The sequence below is a fragment of the Mercenaria mercenaria genome, chromosome 11 (genome assembly GCF_021730395.1).
Source record: "Mercenaria mercenaria strain notata chromosome 11, MADL_Memer_1, whole genome shotgun sequence".
NCBI lineage: Eukaryota > Metazoa > Mollusca > Bivalvia > Venerida > Veneridae > Mercenaria > Mercenaria mercenaria.
The window spans coordinates 62,566,229-62,586,961 of record NC_069371.1 but is presented as its reverse complement, the minus strand read 5'-3'; the positions used below and the strand labels follow the sequence as shown (position 1 = coordinate 62,586,961).

General features: G+C 35.8%; 2 long non-coding RNA genes across 4 annotated transcripts; both read right to left on the bottom strand.

The window, feature by feature from the left end:
• Positions 1–3,684: 3,684 nt before the first annotated feature.
• On the bottom strand, positions 3,685–9,381 carry LOC123532382 (uncharacterized). The gene is made up of 2 exons (XR_008366211.1): positions 9,273–9,381; positions 3,685–3,787 (listed from the first exon to the last, which is right to left on the bottom strand). It is a non-coding gene; the product is annotated as an uncharacterized LOC123532382 (long non-coding RNA).
• Positions 9,382–10,168: 787 nt separating this feature from the next.
• Positions 10,169–14,020, bottom strand: LOC123532564 (uncharacterized). 3 transcript variants are annotated; one of them, XR_008366210.1, is made up of 4 exons: positions 12,633–13,134; positions 12,239–12,348; positions 11,767–11,834; positions 10,169–10,258 (listed from the first exon to the last, which is right to left on the bottom strand). It is a non-coding gene; the product is annotated as an uncharacterized LOC123532564 (long non-coding RNA). The 3 variants fall into 3 exon arrangements; XR_008366209.1 differs by having other exon boundaries at positions 12,227–12,348; positions 12,633–13,132; XR_006682673.2 differs by lacking the exons at positions 10,169–10,258; positions 11,767–11,834 and adding an exon at positions 13,902–14,020 and having other exon boundaries at positions 12,047–12,348; positions 12,633–12,792.
• Positions 14,021–20,733: the final 6,713 nt, after the last annotated feature.

Below are 20,733 nucleotides of genomic sequence, written 5' to 3'. Positions count from 1 at the left end.
AACACAAGGATGAATTGCCTCTGGAACCTACGTTAATATCTGTGATATTATGTACATTACCGTGGATCCCCGATTCAATAAAATAGCAGACGATACAAACATAACCCTCGGAAACCTCCGTTAATATTCGTGATATAACGTACATTACCGAGGATCCCCGATTCAATGAAAACGAAAGAATAGGCGAGCGGATCAGGCGACGCTTAAACCCCTAAAGCTTACTGGGTATCGTTTTGAAATGTTAAAATAAAGATATAAGTCATCAATTACGATATTTTTGGTTTACTCCGAGCTACAGTAAAATGCTAATGTTTGTATTGTGAATTTGGATGACGAAAACGGCCATGTATTATGAACATTTAAAATCACCAAATTTCTTTCTTAATTTTTCACGGGAATGATACCTCCAGATCTTTCTAGAAAACTCACTACTCTCACTCAAAATCTTGGAGCCATCATTACCATCACCGCCTTATACTTCTTTACATACGTGTATTTCCTAACTAAATCTCAGTTTTTCAACGGTCTAAATCCGGAAACGCGCCTTATGTGAAAATTAACTTTCATTTCCAATTAATAATGTTTATTTCAGACAGAACTGTTATGTGAAAATGATACAAAACAAGACATTTAAAACTGACTGCTGAACTGAGACCTATGCATGTATCATTGAAGACTTATATAAAATTTATATATGTGCCATGAAAGAATGTACAAAAGTATGGTTCCTTGTTATGTCTGAGTATAGTATTCTGGATATTGATAAGTGTCACGCAGACGAATTGTTATATTTGTGTAAGAAATAAAGAAACTATTGATGTGTATAGGCGGTCAGGAACATACCCTGAACATAACTTGAGGCAATTTCGGACATTTGGGAAAACCATAGGACAAGGCAATGGAGCTGATGTACAAACTTAAAAACAGTACGATTTTTTTTACATAACCTGAAATGATTTTGGCCCTATTAAATGCCTATAAACTACAAAGGATACACCATTGAAAAAGATCCGATCTACCACGGCCCAATTTGCAAGATTTTCAAGTCCTCTGGGTAATACATATGAGCCGCGCCTGAGGAAACCGACATGATAGTGACTTTGCGACCAGCATGGATCCGGCCAGCCTGCGCATACGCGCAGTCTAGTCAGGATCCCGGCTGTTCGCTTTCAAAGCCTATTGGAATTAGAGAAACTGTTAGCGAACAGCATGGTTATGTTGGTTTTCTCATGGCGCGGCTCATATATGCTTAAATAACTATGAATATGTAGAAATATAAACAAGATAATGTACGGTACCATGTTTCCATGCATTGCGTTGCACCAGTTGCTTGGTAACATTAATGAATGGTGTCTCCGAGTGGTAAAGGTCGCTGACTTCGAATCACTTGCCTCGCTGTGGGTTCGAAACATCACGTGAGGATGTTGTCAGTATGGCTTACGGGAGGTCAGTATTTATAAGTGTCCACCCGTTCTTAAAAGAATGCCCGGATGGGCACCTATGACTAATTATTGCATGTACTATTCAGAATTTTTCTGACAGACATACCTATCTTACTCTGTCGAAATACTTGAAGTTGACAGGACAGGTGTACAGAAACGGTGTGCTAGTTTCTATGATTTCAACTAGTGACGTATATTTCGCTCGCAGATGAACAGTTTGTAACTTGAATTCATCAAAACAATAAACATAAAGTAGAAAATGTGACATTAGTTGTAAACGTGTATTTTTGAGATCTGATCTACTTTTTGATCCAAATTTCAGACTTGGTCGCGATTTTACGAAAATAATCATTCCAGCCTTGTTTCGTACGAAATGACACTTATGGATGTTTCTTTCCTAACCTAGTGATAACAAAAAACTTCCCATACTTCAATACAGGTTCAAACCCCGGCTTAGTATGTAAATCATATGAATGAGCATCTTTTTCACTTTGACTTCGACTCATCAACAGCAAAAACCTCAAGTGTCATATGTTGAAAATAGAAAATATGTCTGTGAAGTTAGGTTTTTGTTGTTGTTTAATTCACACCGACAATTATAGGTCATATGGCGATTTTCCAGCTTGATAGTGAATGAAGACCCAGGTGCCCCTCGTGCATTATTTCATCATAAGCGGGCACCGACCTTCCGTAAGCCAGCTGGATAGCTTCCTTACATGAAGAATTCAACACCCCGGGTGAGGCTCGAACCCACGTCGGTTAGGGGTAAGTGATTTGAAGTCAGCGATCTTAACCCCTCGGTCACGGAGGCTCCCTGTGAATTAGAGTAGGAGCAAGTGTTCTATAGTTATTAAGAAGAAACTTTTCAGTCTAAGGATCAGTGACCCTGACCTCCGACATACTGACAGGTAAAAAGTATAGGTCATTTACATTCAATTTTCCAAGGACGTTTAAAGACTGTAGGCTAAAGGGTTCTTCAGATATTGGCCGGAGAACATTTTCAGTCTAGAGGTCATCATGACCTTCAAACAACTGACCCGTAATGATCATTTGATGACGACAGGATATTATATTGTAGTTCTAAATCTGTCAGCTGCAGCACTCTTCAAGTATACAGCAGACAATGTTTTCAGTCTCAACGTCCTTGTGACAATAGAAGTCTACTTACCACTGACAATTCTATAAAGCTTAGCGTCAGTAAGCCAACGCACTCTTGAAATATTTGTCGGAAACTGTTTACAGTCTAAAAATTACTATGAACGTTATTCCACCGATCCCAACAACAGTAAGGGTCATTTGCTGTCTACAGGTAATAGTCCCATGAAGTTTGACTACTGTAGGCACAAGTATTATCTAGTTATTGACCAGACAAGGCAATCTTAAAGACAGCTGTCCGCCGCCGCTGTTATAGATAGTGAACGGGCTGATGGTAATGGGTAGAAGCACTGAGTCAGACGTTGTTAATTATATGACAACATCTATGAATTTGAAAATTCTTCAAGGGGTTTAGAAGATACATAGCAGACCCAAAATGAAGGCTCAAACCTTTGACCTTGAGTTGTGACCTTGACCTTGAGCCAACATGGCTGAATCATAAGTTCTTACAATTGTCTTGATGAGGTGATAAATTGACCAAAGTTTCATGAAAATAATTCAAGGGGTTTGAGAGATACAGAGCTCAAACCTTTGACACTGAGCCAACACGGCTGACTCGCGAGGTCTGCATATTGTCTTGATGAGATGACCATTTAACCCAAGTTTCATGAAAGTCCTTCAAGGGGTTAAGGAGATACAGAGCAGACACGGTTGACTCATAAGTTCTGCACATTGTTTCAATGAGGTGATCATTTGACCAAAGTTTCATGAAAATCCTTGGAGGGGCTTAGGATATATTCTTAGCGATAGAAATGTTACGGACGAACGTCAGGACAGAGACCATTCCTATTAAAACGATGCCGACAGACCAACAATGAGCAAAACAATTCACCACATATTCTTCAAAGTTGGGCATAAATATGACCTTTTGACATCTCTCTATACGAGATCCAGAGACACAAAAGCATTTGGCTTGTGAATAATGGCCTTAGAGCTTGACCTTTCAGCTATTGACCAATCCTCCTGTTACAGCGTTTATATTTAGTCATTTTAATTAAACTGAACTTCACGGCATACATTTATGTCTGTAATCAATCAATTAACACTATGGTTAAGTGCTAGCTTAAAAATACAAGAAGTTGTCTGTGCTTTTCAAATTGTATTTCCATTTAGAACTTTATAATAAATTTTCAAAAATCACAGCTTGGCTTTCAGTTCTGTAAACACCATGGCCAATCTTTGATGGATACCTGAAAAAAAAACAAATCAGTCAAGATACACATATTCATTAGAGCTGTTTGAAGAACGTGTATGCCCCCATGATGGGTTGTTCCTCTGATCTGTATGACCTTGACCTACTAATCCCCAAAACATTTGGGATCATCTACTTCTTAAGCCTAATCATACCATGTATGGTAATTGTAAGAGCAACTGAGTACACCAGCTAATGTGACGGACGAATTAAGAAGGTCCAAGACCTTCACCATATGACGGAATATATTTATGACACACAGAATCATGAATAATAATATTTGTGATCAGTATAAAAGCATAAAACAGATCATATGCCCTCATTTGAACAAATTTGAGAGATGACCTTACAAAGATGCTACAGATCAATTTTAATGAATAGTTGAGTTGTCACAGGAGTGACGAATTATACCCCCACAATATGTCCTTGTCACAGAACTAAGCCAATGTCGACAGTGAACATGCTTGAGCTTTGACCTACTGACCTCAAAATCAATAGAGGTAATTTGCTGGTCATGATCAACCTCCCTATGAAGTTTCGTGATCCTAGTCCCAAGCCTTCTGAAGTTATTGTCTGAAAACTGTTTAAATGTTCCGGGTCACTGTGACCTTGACCTGTGACCTACTGACCTCAAAATCAGTAGGGGTCATCTGCTGGTCATAACCAATCTCCCTATAATTTTCATTAACCTAGACCCAAGTGTTCTCAAGTTTTAATCTGGAAACCGTTCAACTGTTTGTGTTACTGTGACTTTGACCTTTGACCTACTAGCGTCAAAGTCAAACTTGACCTGTATTTTATCATGTTACATGTGTGTACCAAAATTTATGATCTTAGACCCAAGCGTTCTCATGTTGTCATCCGGAAACCGTTTAACTGTTCCGAGTCACTGTGACCTTGACCTATGACCTACTGACCTCAAAGTAGAATCTGACCTGTATTTCATGATTTTACACCTGTGTACCAAAATTTATGATCTTAGGCCCAAGCGTTCTCAAGTTATCATCCGGAAAGCATTTAAATGTTCCGAGTCACTATGACCTAGACCTTTGACCTACTGAACTCAAAGTAGAACTTGAACTGTATTTCATGATGTTACACCTGTGTATCAAAATTCCTGATCCTAGGCCCAAACGTGTTCTCAAGTTATCATCCGGAAACCATTTACCTGTTCCGAGTCACTGTGACCTTGATCTTTGCCCTACAGACATGAAAGTCGAAACTAACCTGCATTTTATGGTGTTACACCTGTGTACCAAAATTAATGATCCTAGGTGTAAGCATTCGCAAGTTATCATCCAGAAACTGTTTAACTGTTCAGGGTCAATACGACCTTGACCTTTGACCTACTGACCCCAATTTCAAACCTGACATGTATTTTCTAATGTTACACTTGTGTACCAAAAATTATTAAAATCGGTCAAGCCTTCATGAGTTATCTTTCGGAAACCATGACCCAGTTTCAAACTTTACCTAGAAATAATCAAGACAAACATTCTGACAAAGTTTCATACAGACTGGGTCAAAACTGTGGCCTCTAAAGTGTTCACAAGTATTTCCTTTGATTTGTCCAGGTGACCTAGCTTTTGACCCCACATGACCCAGCTTCAAACTTGACCTAGGCAAACATTCTGGCCAAGTTGCATAAATATTGGGTAATAACTGTGGCCTCTAGAGTGTTCACAAGCTTTTCCTTTGATCTGGCCTACTGACCTAGTTTTTGACCCACATGACCCAGTTTCAAACCTGACCTAGAGCTCATCAAGACTAACATTCTGACCAAGAATCATAAAGATTGGGTCACAAATGTGGCCTCTAGAGTGTTCACAAGGCAAATGTTGGTGCACGACGGACGCCGGATAATGACTGGTCACAATAGCTCACCTTGAGCACTTTGTGCTCTGGTGAGCTAACAAAAAACAAAGTTCCATAACTCAGCAGAATATATGTTAACTCTTATCATGCTGGACACAACTGATTCTGTCTTTGCGACCAGTGTAAATCATGAATAACCTGCACATCTATGCAGTCTGATCATGATCTGCACTGTTTACCATTCAGTCGATTTATTTTTCATAAGTACCCCTTTTTTCAGTTAATGGTACTGTGACTAATTCATTATAGAAATTTAGCAGGATAAGGGTAAGACCCTAACATGCACAATGCACAACTAGGGTTTGTACAGGTCACATCTGAACTAGCTTCAAGACAAGAAGTTATCTACTTCTTTTCTATTTTTAGCTCTGGATATACCAAGTTTGAAGAAGATACATTTAGCTGTTCATGACAAATGTAGGTTAAAGGTATTTCTATTTTTATCTCAGCCTCTAGCTGCCCCTAAAAGGGGACCCAAGTGCCCTCACTTTGAACAAACTTGGGTGAGGACCTTTAATTAATGCTACAAACCAAATTTAATAAAGATCCATCAAGCGGTTCATAAGAAGAGGTCATTTAAAAGTTTTTCTTCCTTTAGCTTTTGATGGCCACTAAAGATCAAGAAGAATCTTAGAAAACTATTTAATTACAAGTCCATGACAGGATGTTACTGACCAAGTTTTGTGTAATTCTGACCGGTAGTTTCAGCGAAGAAGATGTTTAAATGAAATTACTAACACAGGAAGCCGGGCGATGTACAACAAACCATCCACCTACACTAACAGCTCAACCTGAACTTAGCTAAAATGGTGGCACCATTCATGAAATGCTGGTGCCAGTTGTGGACCTTGTGTCATGTGATGTGGGTGATGATGCCAAACAACTATTTTAAGTTTGAATTAAAACCATTTAATAATAACAGAGGTAGAGTGAATGTTCATCAAAATAAAACTTTTACTTAATATTTAAGTAACAAGATGGCCTAGGTTGCTCACCTGAGTAACATACCATAACAGTGTAAACATGTTTAACCTAGTGAATATTCTGATCTATTTTCATTAAGATTGCACCAAAAATGTGGCCTCTAGAGTGTTCACAAGGCAAATGTTGGTGCACGACGGACGCCGGATAATGACTGGTCACAATAGCTCACCTTGAGCACTTTGTGCTCTGGTGAGCTAACAAAAAACAAAGTTCCATAACTCAGCAGAATATATGTTAACTCTTATCATGCTGGACACAACTGATTCTGTCTTTGCGACCAGTGTAAATCATGAATAACCTGCACATCTATGCAGTCTGATCATGATCTGCACTGTTTACCATTCAGTCAATTTATTTTTCATAAGTACCCCTTTTTTCAGTTAATGGTACTGTGACTAATTCATTATAGAAATTTAGCAGGATAAGGGTAAGACCCTAACATGCACAATGCACAACTAGGGTTTGTACTGGTCACATCTGAACTAGCTTCAAGACAAGAAGTTATCTACTTCTTTTCTATTTTTAGCTCTGGATATACCAAGTTTGAAGAAGATACATTAAGCTGTCATGACAAATGTAGGTTAAAGGTATTTCTATTTTTATCTCAGCCTCTAGCTGCCCCTAAAAGGGGACCCAAGTGCCCTCACTTTGAACAAACTTGGGTGAGGGCCTTTAATTATGCTACAAACCAAATTTAATAAGATCATCAAGCGGTTCATAAGAAGAGGTCATTTAAAAGTTTTTCTTCCTTTAGCTTTGATGGCCACTAAAGATCAAGAAGAATCTTAGAAAACTATTTAATTACAAGTCCATGACAGGATGTTACTGACCAAGTTTTGTGTAATTCTGACCGGTAGTTTCAGCGAAGAAGATGTTTAAATGAAATTACTAACACAGGAAGCCGGGCGATGTACAACAAAACCAATCCACACACTAACAGCTCAACCTGAACTTAGCTAAATGGTGGCACCATTCATGAAATGCTGGTGCCAGTTGTGGACCTTGTGTCATGTGATGTGGGTGATGATGCCAAACAACTATTTTAAGTTTAAATTTAAAAACCAATTTAATAATAACAGAGGTAGAGTGAATGTTCATCAAAATAAAACTTTTACTTAATATTTAAGTAACAAGATGGCCTAGGTTGCTCACCTGAGTAACATACCATAACAGTGTAAACATGTTTAACCTAGTGAATATTCTGATCTATTTTCATTAAGATTGCACCAAAAATGTTGCCTCTTGAGTGTAAACAAGCTTTTTCTTTTATTTGACCTAATGACTGATAACAAACATTCTGACAAAGCTGTATAAAGATTTAATCAAACATGTAGGCCCTAGAGTGTAAACCTTTTCTTTTATTTGACCTGCTGCCCTAGTTTTTCATCCAAGGTGACCCAGATAAAAAAAATCATCTGAGATTTGATGGAGACAAAAATTCTGAATAAGTTTTATGCACATCAAATGACAAATGCAGCCCTATTGCAGACACAATGTTTTTCTTTGACTTGACCAGGTGACCTAGTTTTTGACCCCAGATGGCCCAGATTCAAACTTTATCTAGATTTCATCAAGAAATTAATTCTGATAAAATTTCACCAATATCCATTCCAAAACGCAGCCCCTATTGCACATACACCCGTTTTTTTTTTTGTTTTTTTTTTGTTTATTTGACTGGGTGCACTAGTTTTTGACCCATATTAACCCATATTCAAACCTGACCTAGAATTCATTCAGACAAGCATTCTGACCAATTTTCATGAGTTTCAAACTTAAAATGTGGTCTCTACAGTGTTAACAAGATTTTCCTTTGATCTAGCCTAGTGACCTAGTTTTTAAAACCACATGACCCAGATTCAGTCTTGCCATTAAGATCATCAAGATAAACATCCTGACAAAGTTTCATGAAGATTGACCTAGATTTTAACTCCAGATAACCCAGATTCAAAGTTGACCAGTCCTACAGATTATCAAGACAATTATTATAACCAATTCTCATCAGGTTCCAACTTAAACTGTGAACTCTAAAAGTATTGACAAGATTTTCATTTGATCTGGCCTAGTGACCTAGTTTTTAATTCCACATAACCCAGTTTCAAACTTAGCCTAGAGACCATCAAGATAAACATTCTGACCAAAATTCATAAAAATTGAGTCACAACTGTGACCTTTAGTGTTTACAAGCTTTCCTTTGATTCGACCGAGTGACCTTGTTTTTGACTCAACATGATCCAGATTCATTCTTTAAGTAAGTACAATTTTGCATAATTCATTAAAAATTTGTGTATTTTTTTGGAACCTTGTGTCATTTTGATGTGGGAGATGACGTGGAACAACTGCAATGTATTTCAAGTTTTAATCAATTAATAATTAATAGAATGAAAAGTGCACTGAAAATTTAACCTGAAATTTTTAGTACAAAAGGGGAATAATGCATGGAATACTGGTGCCAGAGTTTTGTCCCTTGTGTCATATGATGTGGTTTTAAGTTTGAAGAAAATCCACCTGGTACTAACAGGTGTAGACATGGATGCTGATGCCAGGGCAAGTAAGACAGCCCTCCATATACTTCATACAGTCAAGCTAAAAAAGCTTCAAATGAATTCAGTTTAGCAAGTACTTACTTGACTTGTATGTAGAAACTCAGTAGGTAACAGGGCAGCATTAACAAGGTATCTTGGACTGTTGCTCACTCACAACTGTCTTCAAAAGGATGTCTTGTACAGTTGTCAAACTATAATTACCTGAAAAAAAAAGACCATATACATGTTTTTTTCATCAAATAATGTAAAGAACTACCCTCAACTACTTCAACTGACACGACCAATTATTGATCCAACCCTCATTTTAATTTCTCTGTATGAAAACAAATATCCTATTATCTTCTTTCAGTCATAATCACTGTGTTACTTTAGTGCAATTTTCTGAATGAAGTTTAGTTGAATGTTAGAATTGTTTACAATTGCTCTGTCTGCAATTCTAGTTTAAACACTGTATTGTGAAAAAAATATGAAGAAAAAAAAAACTGATGATCTACCCATATCTAAAACTTTGGTATGGGCAAAACAATAATTTCAACCTACAGTAATATAGAATATGTATATGCCACTCTGTTAGTTTCTTTAGGATGCCATAATGATTGGCTGTAAAAACTAATTGTGTTTATGGGGATGGGTTCTTCTCATTCCTTTGTTAAGGTCAACAAGCAATTTACCAATTGTAGTTTTACTATTTTAATATTAGTATCTCCATAGTATTTAGTATAACGCATCCTGAAAATACATATGAACAATACTTACTATAAATACTTACAATCATGTAAGACACAAAGTTGTTACACAAAATACCGTACAGTTCATATTAAGCACATCTCTAAATCAAATAATGACATCTCAGGCTCAAACATAAACATGTGTGTGTAGTGGCATATTACAGCTAAATACATTATAACTTCAGGAAGTGTGTAAACTCAAATGTACATTGCTATGCAATTATTAAAGGTTACAAATACAAATTATGCATACCAGGTTATGGACCTTAATGCACCATATGTCACAGCAATATCTCAGCACAGCATAACACACACACACTCTGCTAACTGGTTAGAGGTCTGTAAATGATTGAATGGTTTATAGTGCAAATAGAGAATGAGACAGTGATATAAGAAAGTGATATTATGAAACAAAATATTAACTGTCTAAACAGAATGAGCCAATAGCATAAAAGATAAAATCATTACTAAGCACTTTATGGGACCATTGAATTGATAATTACAAACTGTAGTGAGTGAAATAAAAAACCTGTATTTAATCCAATATTAATTCAACTGTTTTAAAAAAAAAGCTCAATAGATGTATTCAAGGATATAGATTAGCAGGGGCTTAGTAGCCCATCGCCCCTAGATTTTGGGCTGGGTTCCTAAATTGTTGGAGAAAATGCCCATATACCTAATGTTAAACATTTATTTTTGACAGTCTGGGTCCCTAAATAAAAATAGCTAGTTTATATTCCTAGTATTCAGTTACATGACTATACAGACAATGACCAGGTATCTTATGAAAGACTAATCCAATGAAATTAAAGCATTTCAGAGGGAAAATTTTGACCTAGGGTCAAGGCACATGAATGCACACAAAACACAATAAAACTAACAAAGGGATATAACTCTTGATTTTAAAATATTACTATCCAAACCCTTAAAATCAGGGCTGTCACATATACATCCATGTTTTAATTTATGTGTATTTAACTATTTTAAAGCTGAAAATATTATCATCATATGGGAAGTTGTTTATGAGAAACCAGCTTACATGCATTAATCTTTGATAAAATTTTCTAAATTAAAAGAGGCACAATTTTGACAAAACTGAAGCTAGAGTTACACAACTTGCCCTCTGAGGTTATCTGATGACAGGAAAGTAATTTATGAAGGCCTAGTAGTTTTTGAGACACAGGCAAAACTGTTACCAAAATCTGTAGTTTAAAAAAGAGGCACAATTCTGACAAAATAAAAGCTAGAGAGCTCTATGTGACCTGTCTGTGAGATCAACTAATGATGAAGAAGACATGTGTGACTGACCTTTGAAAGCATTTCATAAAGTAGTGCTTGAGAAACCTGCTGATATGTAAAACTCCTGGCACATTATTAAACATGATTGATTAATTTCTAAATTGTAGAAATTCCAGCTTTCTGCTTTCTTGTTAACATCAAAAATGTAAGGAACTTAAAATGGACAAAACTATTTTTTAGTATGACTTTCAAGCTTTTAATGGTGACAGAAGAGCCCATATGTTACTTCAGGCAAGATAGAGCAGGCACTTGTTTTAACAACCAACACTATGTAAATTAGCTGGATAACTTTCCTGCATGAAAGAATGCTATACCCCTAGTGTGGGTTTAAAATGCACAGCAACAAAGGGCAACTGATACCACATCATTTGTGAAAAGTCAAACTATTTTCAAGCAAATAAAAGGTGTACTCTATATGGACAAACAGTACTGTGTGCTATCTAGTATGACATATTATATGATGAATTCTGGGAGGTAAAAGTGAATATGTATAGCATGTATGTCTTAAATATGCCCTACAGGTCTTAGAAAAGACAAAAATAACTTACTTTATTTCACAATTTAAAACTCTGTACTTGCAGACCTCTAAAAACCGGTGTTGACTGCAGCTTCATACCTGAAAAAGTAAAGCTAATGTTCAAACTTATCCTGGTTTATTAAAGTTATAGTTATGACAAAATGTAATATCAGTAATATGGTCTGTCAACTGTTTTTTCAGAAACAAACAATAAAATCTGCTGTAATATGAAGAATTATTAAATTATTTATAATGTGCAATACATTAAAAAATTTTATTACTATCACTCTAAGATAAGAAGGAATATATATATTTGCTACTATAATTCAGACAAAGACATAATTATATCTTTAGAATGAAGGAATTTTATAATTACTTCATTTTGAACATTTTATAAACTTAAATGACATTTTCATGGTTCTATATGACTGTATGAATTGTATGAATTCAAGAGGAAGAAAAAAAAACTCAATGGCTTTTTTGTCACATACCACCAAGAATACCTGACTAAAATTGGACTGGGAAACAAGACGTCTGCTTTACGCCATGCTGCTATCTGCAGTTGACCGAGATTCCAGGACTTCAACTCTGTTCAACATTGTCCACTATAGATCTGTTACAAAAAAATGTCACTGTTTAGAACTTTGTACAATATTAAGAAAACAGAAATAGTTGGTTTAATGCAACCAACTACCTTTGAAGGGTTATAATGACTTTGGTTATAATTTGACAGCCAATTTTTTTTTTATCACGAACATAACTATAACTTAATATAAATTTCTTGCTATTTCCTATTTTTTATAATTGTTATCTCAATAATAACTCATATATTTGTCATAGGTTTAAATATCTGCTTAACAGTTTAAAAGGTATTATGGATTCCATTCCTTTTATTACCTCTCTTTATGACTTTGACAGTTGACTTGCAAAATCTCAGTTTGTGCATAAGCCCATGTATGCAGCACTCTGTCCCAAAAGTTTGCCTTGAGCAGTGTTTTTTTTTTAGGTCTGGTTACTGCACTGAGCAGTATTGTTGTCTGTAATTTCTTCTGGCATTCTGCAACATAAATAGTTTTAAAGACATTATAATAAACTGTGATACCAAGCTTGTGTGATAAGAATGTTTCATTTGTAACTTACATTGCATAACATATGTAATATCACAAATATGTCAAATCAAGACTTCAAGCCAGATACTAAACCCCTAGAGGACTCTCGACTAGGCATTGGGTTACCTGATGACTATCATGCAGGCTAGGTGGCTTTCAGTTAATTTATTGGAGGGCAAGAGAATTCCTTGACTTTATTATCCAGTAAACATATGTTCAATACAGACAGGTCATATTAGTTGTGTAGTTGAATAAGCGGTTCTCGTATCGGGTGGCCTCGGTAGCTCAATTGGTAGAGCGTTTGGCATGGTAAGCCGAAGGTCCGAGGTTTGAATCCCCATCGAGGCAAACATTTTTCCTGAGACTGTTACATTTGGTGGCTCGTCCAGGATGCTCACCCTTGGAGCCCATGCAGGGCAAAGCAGTTTGGATGGGGTGTGAATCTGAATTCAGTTAACAGTCTGCAGCAGACATTGGCCAGGAGTGCTAATGTCTCGCAATAAGAGGGAAGGTGTGAAGCGGTTCTCGTATCGGGTGGCCTGGGTACATGTAGCTCAGTTGGTAAAGCTTTGGCATGGTAAGCAGAAGGTCCGAGATTTGAAAACCAGTCGAGGCTGCACATTTTTACTGAGACTGTTACAGTTGCAATACTGTCAAACATACCCTTTGATTGCAGGCATTTGTCCGTATCAAATATAGATCATTGATGCCTATTTAATTTATTTTTATATGTAACAGGCTGATCATACTTCAGCCCTGACCGGGAATCGAACCCGGGACCTCTCACACCTAAGGCGGACACTCTACCACGTCGCTATAAAAGCTAGCTCAATAGCAAGGAAGTATAAGTGCACCCTTATACTCTACCCACCTACATATATTAAAATCAAGTCTCATGCACATTCAGTTTCTTTTATTATATAGATGATAAAAAACACTGATACGAAGTAAATAGGGTACGAGTCGACCCCAAATAACCGTTGATGATGAAAGTCCGCAATATCGACACTAATAAAATTATACCTAAATAACCGAATATTTCTACAATAATTATTACCAGCATGTCCCTCCAATTGATCTGTCAACACAGGAAACAGCGAAGGTAAACAGAATTTATGTACTCAATATTTCCTTTACACTCGCTTCCGCTTCGTGTCGCACTGACCCAAAGCGCGTGGTTTTTCTATTTGCAAAAGGCTTTGAAAGCGAACAGCATGGATCCTGACCAGACTTGGCGGATATGCAAGCTGGTCTGGATCCATGCTGAATGCCATTATGTTGGTTTTCTCATAGCGTTGCTCATTTTTACTTTCCGGAATCACTTACAACAGGAAATATGTCTTTCTTTCTTCTTAGATACTTTAAAAGGTTAAATGCCAGTACTTTCATACTGCTATACCATACAGAAAGGTAAGGGTGTACCCCGCATACTGTCACAACCTATCACAGACGCGGGGCACCAGACGTGTGTCAGAATAATTTGTATAATTAATGTATTGCTAACGTAACACATAAGCACAGATAGTGCTCGACTCCCTTTTCATGCTATTTTTGTTATAATTATTGTTGAACTGCTGTTAATAATAGACTTTGGGTCATTTGTGGCTGATTTGGGTTCATTATGTCGATAGCTGGATCCCAGCATCACACATTGAGTCATATACAATAGTTAACGGGAACCAGACATTTAATAGAGCAGGTACTCGTTGTAAGACGTTATGTTTAAATTTGGACCAATCAGAAACAAGTTCTAAAAGTAGCACGTCTGTTGGGGTACAAATAGGTAGATGGATGACAGAGAGCTCATTCGATATCCAGCGGTAGAAGAAGACACATCGAGGATTCAACTAATAATTTATCCCAGTACCTTGATAAGGAGACTATTGCAGTTACCCGGTCAGGGCGGATAAATTATTAAAAAGAAAACTTTGGAAGTTCTTAGACTAAAGAAGAGTAGCAGAATTTCGATAAGGTTTCGAGCTATAGAACCAGCGTATAGGAATTTAACCTTAAAGGTAATTGAATGCTATAGACGATAGCATATATAGGCTGAGCATCGGGAAGCTGCGACAGAGACCCAGAGTTTGATAATCTACTGAGATAGTAGGAGAGTTCCAGCTTATAGACGGTTCAGCATTATTGGCAAAGTACAGCCAAGGCATCGGGGATATACCTATATGGTAGTTGAATGTTTATATGATAGCATATAAGCACTGAGCATCCAGGAGTCATGGCAATCTTATAGAGTTTGAGAGGACTGAGGCCGAGCATTTATGCGATAGGACACGTATGTTGTTGATTCAAAGACATTGTCTGACGGGAACTTCAACAAAAAGACCAGTCAAGTTAGAGTCTCCAGCCTATAGGAGTTTGAGCTAATTAAAGATTGTTAGTTTGAAACACTTAGTGATTTGCCTGATCCCTGAAATTGTCTAGCTCATAATAAGAAATCATTTACGAATCATTGGTACACGAATCATTTAGGCAAGGTAGCTAGAGGAAAATTCTGTATATGAGATATTTGGTCTCACCAGCTCTATGCTTTAACAAAGGACATTCTACATCGTTTGTCAGCTAGTCTAAGACATAGTCACCTTAGCGAATGGACCCAAACCATTGTTCAAGATACTAAAGGCGTAGGCATTTCCCTGGGTCATATAACCAGTATCCTGACAACGTGGGGCAGGTTGTAAAGTTGCAAGCGATGTTCACACTAGCAGTATTTGTTTTGTCTGCACTCTACCTGAAAATACGACATATGTTACTTGTGAAATACATTTTCAGTTTATGACAAAGCACGGCTGACATTACTGTTCATGACAAAGCACGGCTGACATTACCTTATAGCGATGTTGTAAAGAACTGCAAGTAACTCAACTCATGCGTTACATTGATGTCGTTGACTTAATTAGTATGTATTTAATAAATATCAATAGGGATTGTTTTTCATAGCTTTTATTATCACTCTTTGCGACAACGTTTCGGCCCAGGGCCTTTATCAAGTCACATTCACAAGTCTTAGATCACATATTCTGCAATTTGTCTTGCTTACAAATACATAAGATAAGTAACGTTATATGGAATCACGGAAATGACATTAACGTAAACAATACAAACGATGTACACCCGCCAATAATAAAGGGAGGTAATAAATCAATGATACGTATGATATTTTTTATTGAAAAACTGTATCTATATAAGTAAGTCTTGGATTTCGCGTAGAATATAATTATTATAATTTGCAAATGGAAATTTTTACGAAAAAGATAAGAACAGGAAACATGTGCAATTTTAATGATAATCGGATATAAACAACAAATGTAAATTCTGCTACTTCTGAATAAAAACATTATTATAGACAACAATGTCCGTATGACGGAATGGATCGCAAGCTTGGCAGTTGAAATTATGTAACATTAAAATGCGTATTATTCTTTAATTTTACAAAAATAAATAATATCAACGATATTTAACAATAGAAAGATAGTACTGTGTGTTATAACCATTATACTGTCATATATTCCATCAATATTAACAACTAAAATATTTAATTACCACGTTGTTTTCTGAGTGGAAAAGGGCACATACTAACTATAGGGATATTATTTTGTTTAAACATACTACTTTTTTCGGCGACGCCGTCTAAATTCGTTTTCGTTACCTATGCCACGTGACTTCAGTTTGCAAATCAAACTACTTGATAACGCATTATAGATAATTTATCAAAATGGAAGAGTTATGCAACGCTCTGCCTGATTGGATGAGAGTGTCAATTTCTTTCACTCTGTTGATTGTGCTACGCTGAGTGAAATGTAGTCAAAGCGTTTATCCTAAACGACGCTGTTCACAGTTTTAAAGCTAATTTTGGCTCAGTATATTTAGCAAGAATATTGATATATCTCAAAATGATAAGTAAGTTTAATAAATATGATAAAAACCTGTTCAGATACCAACATATATCAAATTAAAGAAAGAGCTGAATACGGTCTGCGTATCACATGAATAAGGGTGTGATAAGAGTCTTTTATGTAGAGAAGTGCTTTTTAAAAGATTTTCCTTTTTACCATTGTCGTCTGTATATGAAAAGGTTTCTTGCTTATGTGACTTATTCAGATTGCATATTAAAATAAGTACTTGTTTGCTTTGATATATTTGTTATAAATTATTTAACTGATTTATTATATATGAATATTTTTCTTTAGTATGGTATGCAAATATTGAACTCAGTTGAAATCTGTTTTATTATATATATGCTATATAATGACTGAATCTCGTTACACTGGAATGAAGGTACGCTGCATACAGTTTATCTATGTGATATGACTACGGTCTAACTTTGCTTATGAAACAGAAATATTGAAATAATTACAATTGTATGTTTTGCTTGACCTTCATTTTTTTATAGGTGTGACGTCATTGTCCAATAGCGAATATGCATTTGTTAAAGCGGGATAAGTTGGCCTATTTTAGAGATAAATAAAAATAATAAATAAAAAAATCCTTTGTTTTTTTCTCATGTATTCTAATCAAACTTGATTTGTAGCATCTTTATTAGGCCCGCAGCCAACTTTGTTCAGCTGAGATAACCCCTTTTAGGGGCTGCTAGAGCTAAAACTAGAAATGCCTTTATACAGCGTCTCATGAACAGCTTAGTGGATCTTTGTCATACTTGGTCTGGAGCATCATTATAAGGTCCTCTTCCAAATTTATTTATATAGGAACATGGGCCCTATTAGGGACCACTATAGCTAAAAGTAGATATGCCTTTCTTCGCATTAACCACTAAAATGTAATGGATTTTTATCAAACTCGATGTGCAACAATATCGTAAAGTCTCCTGCTATTTTGTTACAAATGGGGATAGGGACCAATTTAGCTAAAATATAAACACGTTTAATGACCTCTTCTCATGAACCGCTTCATGAATCTTCATCAAACTACTGTTGTAATTATTCGTCTAAGGATAAACGAAACAAAATTGCAACCCTACGAAACCTTTGCGAAAAATTAAAAGAGAACCATTTTAATTGTTAAAGTGCGGTGTTTAGTTTTGCAATTTGAAAAATGTTTGATGAAAGATGAATGTTAGATGAAAAATTCATAAACTTCTTTCCTTATTACAATTCGCCGACCATCATTTTTAAAGATATTTCTTGTTATACCTATATATAGTTAAGCTACATTTTTCGGCGACGCCGTCTAAATTCGTTTTCGTTACCTATGCCACGTGACTTCAGTTTGCAAATCAAACTACTTGATAACGCATTATAGATAATTTATCAAAATGGAAGATTTATGCAACACTCTGCCTGATTGGACGAGAGTGTTAATTTCTTTCACTCTGTTGATTGTGCTACGCTGAGTGAAATGTAGACAAAGCGTTTATCCTAAACGACGCTGTTCACAGTTTTAAAGCTAATTTTGGCTCAGTATATTTAGCAAGAATATTGATATATCTCAAAATGATAAGTAAGTTTAATAAATGTGATAAAAACCTGTTCAAATACCAACATATATCAAATTAAAGAAAGAGCTGAATACGGTCTGCGTATCACATGAATAAGGGTGTGATAAGAGTCTTTTATGTAGAGAAGTGCTTTTTAAAAGATTTTCCTTGTTACAATTGTCGTCTGTATATGAAAAGGTTTCTTGCTTTTGTGACTCATTCAGATTGCATATTAAAATGAGTACTTGTTTGCTTTGATATATTTGTTATAAATTATTTAACTGATTTATTATATATGAATATTTTTCTTTAGTATGGTATGCAAATATTGAACTCAGTTGAAATCTGTTTTATTATATATATACTATATAATGACTTAATCTCATTACACTGAAATGAAGGTACGCTGCATACAGTTTATCTATGTGATATGACTACGATCAAACTTTGCTTATGAAACAGAATATTGAAATAATTACAATTGTATGTTTTGCTTGACCTTCATGTTTTTATAGGTGTGACGTCATTGTCCAAAGATTCATGAATAGCGAATATGCTATTTGTTAAAGCGGGATCAGTTGGCCTATTTTAGAAATAAATAAAAATAATAAATAAAAAAATCCTTTAATTGATTTTTTCTCATGTATTCTAATCAAACTTGTAGCATCTTTATTAGGCCCGCAGCCAACTTTGTTCAGCTGGGACATTTGACCCCTTTTAGGGGCTGCTAGAGGTAAAACTAGAAATGCCTTTATACAGCGTCTCATGAACAGCTTGGTGGATCTTTGTCATACTTGGTCTGGAGCATCATTATAAGGTCCTCTTCCTTTATTTATACAGGAACTTGGGCCCTATTAGGGACCACTATAGCTAAAGGTAGATATGCCTTTCTTCGCATTAACCACTAAAATGTAATGGATTTTTATCAAACTCGATGTGTAACAATATCGTAAGGTCTCCTGCTCTTTTGTTACAAATGGGGATAGAGACCAATTTAGCTAAAATATAAACACGTTTAATGACCTCTTCTCATGAACCGCTTCATGAATCTTCATCAAACTACTGCTGTAATTATTCGTCTAAGGATAAACGAAACAAAATTGCAACCCTACGAAACCTTTGCGAAAAATTAAAAGAGAACCATTTAAATTGTTAAAGTGCGGTGTTTAGTTTTGCAATTTTAAAAAATGTTAGATGAAAGATGAATGTTAGATGAAAAATTCATAAACTTCTTTCCTTATTACAATTCGCCGACCATCATTTTTAAAGATATTTCTTGTTATACCTATATATAGTTTAGCTCAAATGTATATAGTAGAGAGAATTTATACGAACTAAATCATCACCACAATATACCAGACCAATTACGGCAAAGCGCCTAACCGTACAAAAGAACACACACATGCCACAGCAAGTCCACTAACCCAATAAGATATGTTTCGAAGCTGCTTTATATACGAGCCCGCACTGTACTATACATTCGTACTGGTTCAGCATTTGCATATATATAATCAAATCTCTGTTTTCATGTCTCACAAATCAGTAGTGATATTTAAGTCTTTTTAATTGATTGGGACCAGAGAAGCTATATTTTCTCTCTCTGAAAGTAAACTGGATCTCGAGGATACGTTGAATATATATAGATAATTTGCATTAAGGGATATAACTATATTCAGAACAGTTGACAGTATATATCTACAGTCTGTTAACAATGTTTACTTGTATTCACGCCATAGACACCTAAACTTGCCTTTTATTTATGCCCAGTGGTGCTTCAGTTTCTATTCTAGTTCAGTCTTTAATCTGCCTGTAATATTTTGACTGGTCTTTTACAAGTTCTACAAAGTTCACTCCCATGTTATCACCACACATTGAAATGGAGCGCTACTGGCTTTTATCTCTTCAGTCTTACGTCCGCCTCCTGTTCTTTCATCCTTTCCTTCACCGTTCTCGACGTCTCTCCCACGTAAACAACTTTTTCACAGAGTGTAAAATATATCCCGTACACAAGGTTAGTTGACTGGCATCCGACTTTATTATTCTCTTTGTACCTATCCTGATCGTGTGCTAACATGTCACATATTATGCATCCTGGTCTACAACCCCGTTTGTTGGCGACATTTCCTTCGTTCATAACTTTATTGAGCTTTCCATGTACGAGTATATTTCCCAAGTTTCTATCACGCCTGAATGCAACTATTGTATTGTATTGTAACTATGTGTCGAATATCTATGTGAATGTGATGATGCAGATTCTTGCAATTATAGAAAAAAAGAAAACTTTGATTTTGCTGGTCGTTTGAAATGTTATTGACCGATGTAACTGGGCACCATTTTTATCGCGTTTTTAGTTACTGGAAGATTTTAATAAATTATTTTCTTTTGATTATAATGTAAAATTTCGCACATTTTTTCATAAAATTTGATTAAATTTTACTGGGGC